The sequence below is a fragment of the Protobothrops mucrosquamatus genome, unplaced genomic scaffold, assembly GCF_001527695.2.
Source record: "Protobothrops mucrosquamatus isolate PMUCROS unplaced genomic scaffold, P.Mucros_1.0 scaffold590, whole genome shotgun sequence".
Classification (NCBI taxonomy): Eukaryota; Metazoa; Chordata; class Lepidosauria; order Squamata; family Viperidae; genus Protobothrops; species Protobothrops mucrosquamatus.
The window spans coordinates 580,650-588,773 of record NW_015386889.1 but is presented as its reverse complement, the minus strand read 5'-3'; positions in this window follow the sequence as shown (position 1 = coordinate 588,773).

The following is an 8,124-nucleotide window of genomic DNA, read 5'->3' as shown; positions in this document are numbered from 1 at the left end:
ATTTTTTCCAAAAAACTTAAGGCAATATCCATGGGAGTTACTCTATTTCACTGAATGTCAATGTATCTTAATTATTTTATGTGTAACAGGATGAGAAATTGTGAATATCTCAACATTCTTCGGTGAATAGTTGTAGAGATAAATCTGAATTTCTTAGATAAACTAGCTCTTTGCAAACCATTATAGATATAGAAAAGTGCAGACATTTCCAGGGAAGGGAATCTCTTTGCTTCATCTCTTGCTGCTACTTTCGGACATTTCATACAACTCATATTTGCAGGATATAAAAGTATCAATACACCCCTATATTTAGTCTATATTTAGAAAATGGATTTGGATTTAGAACTAATCGATTTGATTAGTTCTTAAGAGAAAAAAATCTCTTAAGAAATAGCAATGTTAAGAAGATGCTGCAGAAAAGAGGCTTAATGATGCTATCAAAGTATTTTAAAATAGAAAAATGAAGAAATGTAGAATTTATTCCTTATTATGGAGTGGGGAATAGCATGAGAGAAAAACTGGGGAGAGAAGGTTCACAGAGAAAGAAATGCAGGAACAGAGAGATGTTACATTGTAGCGATAGAGGAAACAGGGCAATAAACTTCAGGAGCTTCCCCCCCCCTCCCCTCCAGGAGTATGACAGAACCCAGGGAGAGAAAAGAATGCACTTTAGGTTTAGAGAGAAATAGGAAAGGCCCTTTAAAATATGGGTTCTGACAAGTAGGTTGTGGTCTACTTTGTTGAATGCCTTACTGAAATCCAAGTATATTATGTCCATAGTAATTTGATGGCCCACTAATTTAGTCACTTTGTCAAAAAATGAAATAAGACTTGTTTGGCATGATCTGTTCTTAAATAAATCTGTATTGCCTTCTGGTTATAACTTTACTTGTTTCTAGGTGTTCACTGATCTGTTTTTTTATTATCTTTTCCAGGATCTTCCCAGGTATTGATGTTAGGCTGATTGGTCTGTAGTTTCCGGATCTGCTTCCCCACCCCCCACCCCGTTTTTGAAGAGGGAACCACATCAGTTTTCTTCCAGTCCTCTGGTAGTTTCCCGGTGCTCCAGGATCTTTGAAAAATATAGTTCAATGGTTCTGAGATAATTTCTGCCAGCTCCTTCAGAACTCTAGGATGCAATTCATCAGGCGCTGGTGATTTGAACTCCTCTAGATTAGACAGGTGTTTTCTTGCCATTTTCTTGCTTATTGTGATTTTTATTTATAGTCTGCCTTTTATAGTTATATTTTTGGTAGGTTGGGCTATATTTTCTTTATGTGTAAAGACTGATGCAAAGAATGAGTTAAGCAGTTCTGCTTTCTCTCTACTGCCTATGCCTAGGGTCTTAAATGAGCTCAAATGATTTGCTAATTAATGCCAAAAGTATGCCTTAGTAATTAATTATCAGCAAACAAAATTGTGCTTTTTGCTGGAAGCTTTAAATGTCTATAAAAGGAAAGGAGAAATTAAGAAAGTGAAGTGCTTCAAATATTTTGGGGTAATGCTTTAGAATACTAGTACTTGGAAGATTTGCATTGATTATATCACTTAAAAGTACAAATTACAGAAGCTACTGCGAAATCTATACAAACAAAATGTAGGGACTACATGTAAGCAACCTGAAACTTTCACTGCAATCCCCATGAGTCTAATACTTTATAAAGCCCATTTTTTTTACAATTTTAGCCAGATATACAAACAGATTATACAGATTATACAGTACAAACCAAGTTATTACAAACAGTTTCAAGCAACCAGATGTACAACTAATCATTCCTCAGAGTGAAAGTAAGAAATCAAAAATTGAGATTCTTGGTTAATTTTCTCCTAGTGAACACAAATGCCACCATTTTCCATCAGAACTGATTCTCTTAGTCCATTTCCAATCTTCTTGCCAACAAGCAACCTCACCATTGCTTTCTGCAGCTTGCCTTAGTGAAAAAGGAGCATCACTTCCTCTCTCAAGCTCCATTATATTTGTAATTTAGCACTCTCAGCTGAATTCCTGGCTCTTTTTAAACTAATCTAGAAAAATGCTATGCTGTTTCTATTCTGAGAGAGAGTGAGAAACAAAGAAAAAATGGTGAAGAAAGGAAGGAGAGAAAGCAGCACTCTTTCAATTTAATAATCTCAAACCAAAAGTAAGAAAAGGAATAATATGTAATGCTTCCAGGTATTGCTGTCATTGTTAAAGGAAGATCTGTTACTCAAAGATAAGGTATCATTCTGGTGATGTCTGCATAGTGCCCTGCCCAGATTATCAGACCAGGGAGAGGGCTATCACTGCTATCTACAGGCTGGAAGCAGTAGTAGAGTGACATGGATGTTGTAAAGAAAAAGAAAAGAAATATATAAAGAAGTTACTTACCACCTTCATCACAACAGGTATAAACGCTTGCATTCCTCCCACTATTTTCTCATTCATTTTGTTTTAAACATATCTAGGATGCAGTACTGAATTTTATTTTATTTGTTAGAATCATACAAACAACAGTTCACAGCATTCATAAAATATAATAAACAATTAATAACCTCACACTTTAAGACAAATAAAACACACATCTTCTATCTGAAATAGGCACCTGATGATAACTTTGCTACCATTCTCAACCACTTTACTGATTTTATCCTATCTGACTTAGTGCACATATTTTAAAAATAAATATTTTTCAAAGGCTCTGTATACAGAGCTGCTTTAATGTAAGAATTCTGCTATAATTTGCTAATATAAATCCTGTTGTGCCTCTTTGTGTTGAATTAGAGAATCACACTGCACCCATCCATATACAGACATACACTTCACTCATTTTCTTTTTCTCTTTATGGACTGGAAGACACCTGGGCACTGCAGAGAAAAATATTTCTTCTATGTTATCAAGTCTACCAGTTTCCTTTTTTTACAAGACATGATGTAGGAGATGACCTGACACCTGAGCTGTATTGTAATATTTTTTATTGTAATATTTACAATCTCTTAACAAAAGAAATATGAAGGATAGCACTTTAAGAACTTTCCATAAAAGTGGTCACAAATCTGTAGATCTCCTAGCTGCTATTTAGGATGGTTGCTGAAATAAGTGATTGCAATAATATTAATAAATTATTTAATTATTTATTTATAAATGAATAATTGAAAAATCTGAGAACAAGGAAAGAACACACAAATCTGTATTTGGCATACAAAAACACATCTATATTCCATTGCAAGTGATAGCAATTTTTGTCATAGAATAATGTTATCTTTCTGTGTATTCATACAAATCAATTTCAAGAAAAGAAAGAAATATACATTGTGGAAAAGAGAACACACACATTTGCAGGATATTGTGTAAAATGTGCCCAAAAGGAATTGTTTTAGTTTGCTACTCAGTGTGGTCACTTGTTCCACATGATTGTAAAGTAAGTATCTGAGATTTGTCTGTTTACTATGAATTGACATTTGGATTGTATGTAAAAATTGAGCAAGTTATCCTCTAACATTATTTAGAAGTAATAGATGTTGCTTGTGCAACAAACAAAATAATAGTTGATGTTTTAATATATGCATACAGTATACACATATATACAGTATACACATATGCACAAACATTTTTCCTTACAGCTCAGTGCCAACACTCTGTCATTCATATATTCATGTACACATACTTTTCTGAAGCCTGAAGTTGATATGTGGGGCAAAAAGGTAGATATATATTTTGTAGACAATCTCTTGTTATGGCAACTTCTTTTTCAGAAGATATATGGCTTCTTCTTGCCTCTTTCTTGTCATTGAAAACTTCATTTTTAGCATAAATTGAAAATGTAAGATAACATGTTTGAAAGGCAAGAACCAAACCAAAATCTTATTAATAATGAACAATGCAAACATTTTTATTTTAAATTATCTTAAATCAGGATATTTAAAAACTATTTTTAGATCTAGGGTTCCCTTTGGTCTTTGGTTGGAATGCCATGGGGTACTTTTCAAATTAAGAAAGAGAAAACCTGCTTTTTTATTTATTTATTTATTTTGCAGGCCCTCTGTGGGAGAATCAAGAGATAGAAGAAGAAATAACAGAAAGTATAACTTCCATGAATTTGTGTATTGAATTTCCCTAAGGGAATCTTGGCAATGACATGTTCCATCAAGGCATCCTCAGAAACTCAAATTCATTTACTTAAGTTGAAGAAGAAAGGATTAAAAATGTCAATTTCTCTACTTTAAAAAGAAAAAAGGAAAAATGAATATCTAAATAAAAATGTATAATACAGAACAAAACAATAATTGTAGTCACTACTTTAAGGTATGTTTATATTTATTGTCTCAATGAAAAAGTGATTGAATCATTAAACAAATTTACTGTGTATACTGTATAAAATTGCCCATTTACTGTATATCAAAATTGCAAGCAAAAATTAAAACCAAATATAATTAAAGAAAAATCAGTTGAACCAATAAAGCAATAAAAATGTGCTTTCATCAATCACAAACTGGTTCCATCAATGTCCTGGAGTGGGGAGGGGGAGACCAGGTCTTCACTGTCTTCCTGGATGCCAAAAACCATCTACATCTCTGTGAGGAGGCTATTTCATATGGTAGGCACTATGACAGAGAAAGCATACATCCATGGCCATACTAGGCAATGCTATTTCAGCAGGGACACTCAAAGTATCCTACCTGTTCCTGTGGGATAAGCAGAAATCATTGAAGATAGTTCTACAAGCAAGCAGGTATAGAGAAAAAGAAGGTGAATTTGATGTAAATATGAGGAACCATTAAAAAGGCAAAAGGGACTGAAACAATTAATGGTTTAATTAATGATTTAATTGGTGTTACTGACACTGAGTCCCATGCCCATAATGTTTCATAAAGATAGTAAAGCAGTCTTTATATTAAGATTAATATGAACCAAACCTGCAAAGTATTGTAAATTATTTTTTTTTAAAGCAAGTAATAAAAAGCATAAACATGAAACAGTATACCAATATAATATTGAAATGATTAAGTCTCACATCTTTGGAAACAATAAATCACACAAAGTGTAATTAAACCTTTGAGCCTTGAATACATTTTGAAGAACAGACATAAAACAAAAATCAAGCGGCATTTTTAAAGCTTTTGCTCTCAGTCTATTGAATACAATTTAAATTGCGATAGTGCCATCAAAGTTTAATTTAAAATGCTCAGTAATTATAAACTTGATTTCCTGAGATCAATTCAGTGATATAGTGTATCCATCGTTGGGAAGGAAAAATCAAACTTCTTCAAATTTCTTTAAAGAAAACTAAAAACACAGCATTTTAAAAACATTTACAACAGAAATGGAAATACATTCCAATTTTCTTAAATGCAGGCTTCTGAGCCAAATTCATTGACTTAATGCAAAGAACAAATAATTCAGTTGAAAAACAAAAGCTGAAGAAACAACATTTTGAAGCATAGTACGTGGTGAGCCAGACCAAGTCTATTGAATGAATATTTCTGAAGCTAGAGAAAAAATGAGGCACTCTTTCCCAGAGTGTCTCTTGTCCAGTGCTGAAACTAGAATTTGTCAAAAAGCAAAATGCAAAAGCTACTTCTTTAGAATCCAATAAAATCACAATGCTAGACTACTGTTTGAAAATACCGAATTGTTTTCCATGTTATAAATATCCCAGGAACATCAACTCTACTACACTCCTATGTGACATCAGCAAAAAAAACAAACCTTACCTAGCAGACCTTCTGTTATATCACTTATAAACACATTGAACAGAACAGGACTTAGGGTTGAACCTTTTGGTATGGTCTTTGGGACACCTAGAACTGAGCTTGTGACTGGTCTTTGTTCACACAGTACTCCATTAACAATCACATATGGGGATCTATCCCTGAGCCATCTTCCTATCCAATGAACCTTCCAGTGATTAAGCCCTAGACTGTACAACTATACAAGAAATATCTTACCTGTTTCTCACACAGATGAATATGTACCCATATAATACATGTCATATAAATCATAAAATTTAAATTTAAAAAGGGAATTTATGTAACATTCATTTTAGCTAATATACAGTGCATTCAGAAAGTATTCACTTTTGTCAATTTTGTTATGTTGCAGCTTGCTTCTACAGTTGTTGAAATTCATTTTTTCTCATTAATCTATACTCAGTACCCCATAATGACAAAAACAGTCTGTAAATGTCTGTACATTTATTAAAAAGAAAAAAACTGAAATATCACATTGGCATAAGTACTCACACCCTTCACTCAGTACTTTGGCAGTAATTACAGCCTCAAGACTTTTGGAGTATGATGCAACAAGCTTTGCAAACCTGAATCGGTGGATTTTCTGCCATTCTTCCTTGCAAATTCTCTCAAGCTCAGTCAGGTTGGATGATGAACCTCAGTGGACAGCCATTTTCAGGTCCCTCCAGAAATGTTCAATAGGGTTCAAGTCAGGGCTCTGGCTAGGCCACTCTAGGACATTCACTGAGTTGTCCCTAAACCACTCCTGTGTTGTCTTACCTGTGTTCTTAGTATCATTGTTGTTGCATCCATTTGGTTCCTTGACTCAGGTTTCGTTTTTCCTGAAGAGCCTGCCTTAGGTTTCGTTTCTTGACTTAAGTTTCATTTCTCCTGAAAAGCTTACCTTGAATTATTTCTATTCCAAAATCTAATTTTCAATTTTATTTTCAGGATAACTTATCTCTTCAGTATATAGGCTGTATTTCATATCACCTGCCTAAAGATCCTTGACTTGCCTGTTTAATGACTTTTTCCTTTCCTGTCCATCCTCTGCTTTCTTCTTCTTCCTTGCCACAAGCTCCTACTGTCTTTAGGAGTAGGAGCTGGAGGGAGAACGAGAGGTGCAATTGCTTACAAAGATCCTCATGACGTTACCTAAAAAGTGTCCTACACTGCAATACAGTCCTCTGCCCAACAAGCTGAATTAGCAGCTTTCATCTTAGCTCTCTCTACTTTTCCTTTACAACCTTTAAATATTATAACAGATAGTTCTTATGTTTCTCAGACAGCACATAACATTTTTGATTCATACTTATCACCTTCAATACCTCCCACAATAATGACTCTTTTTCAGTCTCTTCAAACATTATTACATAACCGCAGACACTCTCTTTTCTTTGCTCATATTAGAAGCCACCAACAACTACCAGGCTTCTTATCAGAAGGAAATCATATGGCAGATGTAGCCTGTAAAATTTTACCTGTTACCATCACCACACCTCAACCAGCTCCTTTGTCCGCTGTGTCTCGACATTTTACTAAACCTGTTGTCCCAACTTCAAGACCACTTGTTTACTATAGGCAACTTCCTGATCCTGCCTGGAAAGGCCCAGCAGACCTCATCACCTGGGGAAGAGGCTACGCAGCAGTCCAACTACCTGATAAAGTTCTATGGATTCCTGCTCGCTGTGTGGGTCCCTATTTCAGTGACACAACAGATCATAATTCCTCAGTGGAGGTGTTGTCATTGCCTTCGTGAGTGTGACTGTGAGTGTCGTCATTAGTGCAGCAAGTGCCTCCTACATCATTCCATCCGTCCCAGTGTTCAACAATTTTGCATCAACCATGTGGATCCTGCACTTGATGACACTACTGATGAATTTCTCCCTCATGATGTCTGCTCCACGACGACCACCCTTGAACCTGAGACGTGTGCCGAAGCATCTGAAAACCCCCCTTAATATGAGTAGAGGTCTATATTGTAATCCCATCTTTTCCTTTCTTCATTTCAATACTACAGCCTTTTTTTCATTGTGTTGACCAAGGTCAACCCTTTTGTCTGTTCGCAATATCTCGCTACCCTAATCACAACATTCCCTTATCTCCCTCTCCCCATGTTTCTATTGCGTATTCTTCCTACCCCTGTCGTATAACCTTTTCTATTTTCGTAACCCCTGAAACAACGGGGCAATATTACATATCTGGTTTTATGTCTTCCGACCGCCTATATTCAACAACTATCTTTGAACTTGCTTCTAAGGCTAGCTATGCAAAACCTCCCCTTTCTAATACCCTGCTTGCTCATGACCCTGTTTCACACCCACGCTCATCTTTGAGCGTGGCCACCCACTCTTTACCTCTTTCTCACCCGCGACTGCACCTGCAACAACAAGAAGCTCCCTCTCGACGACGACGTG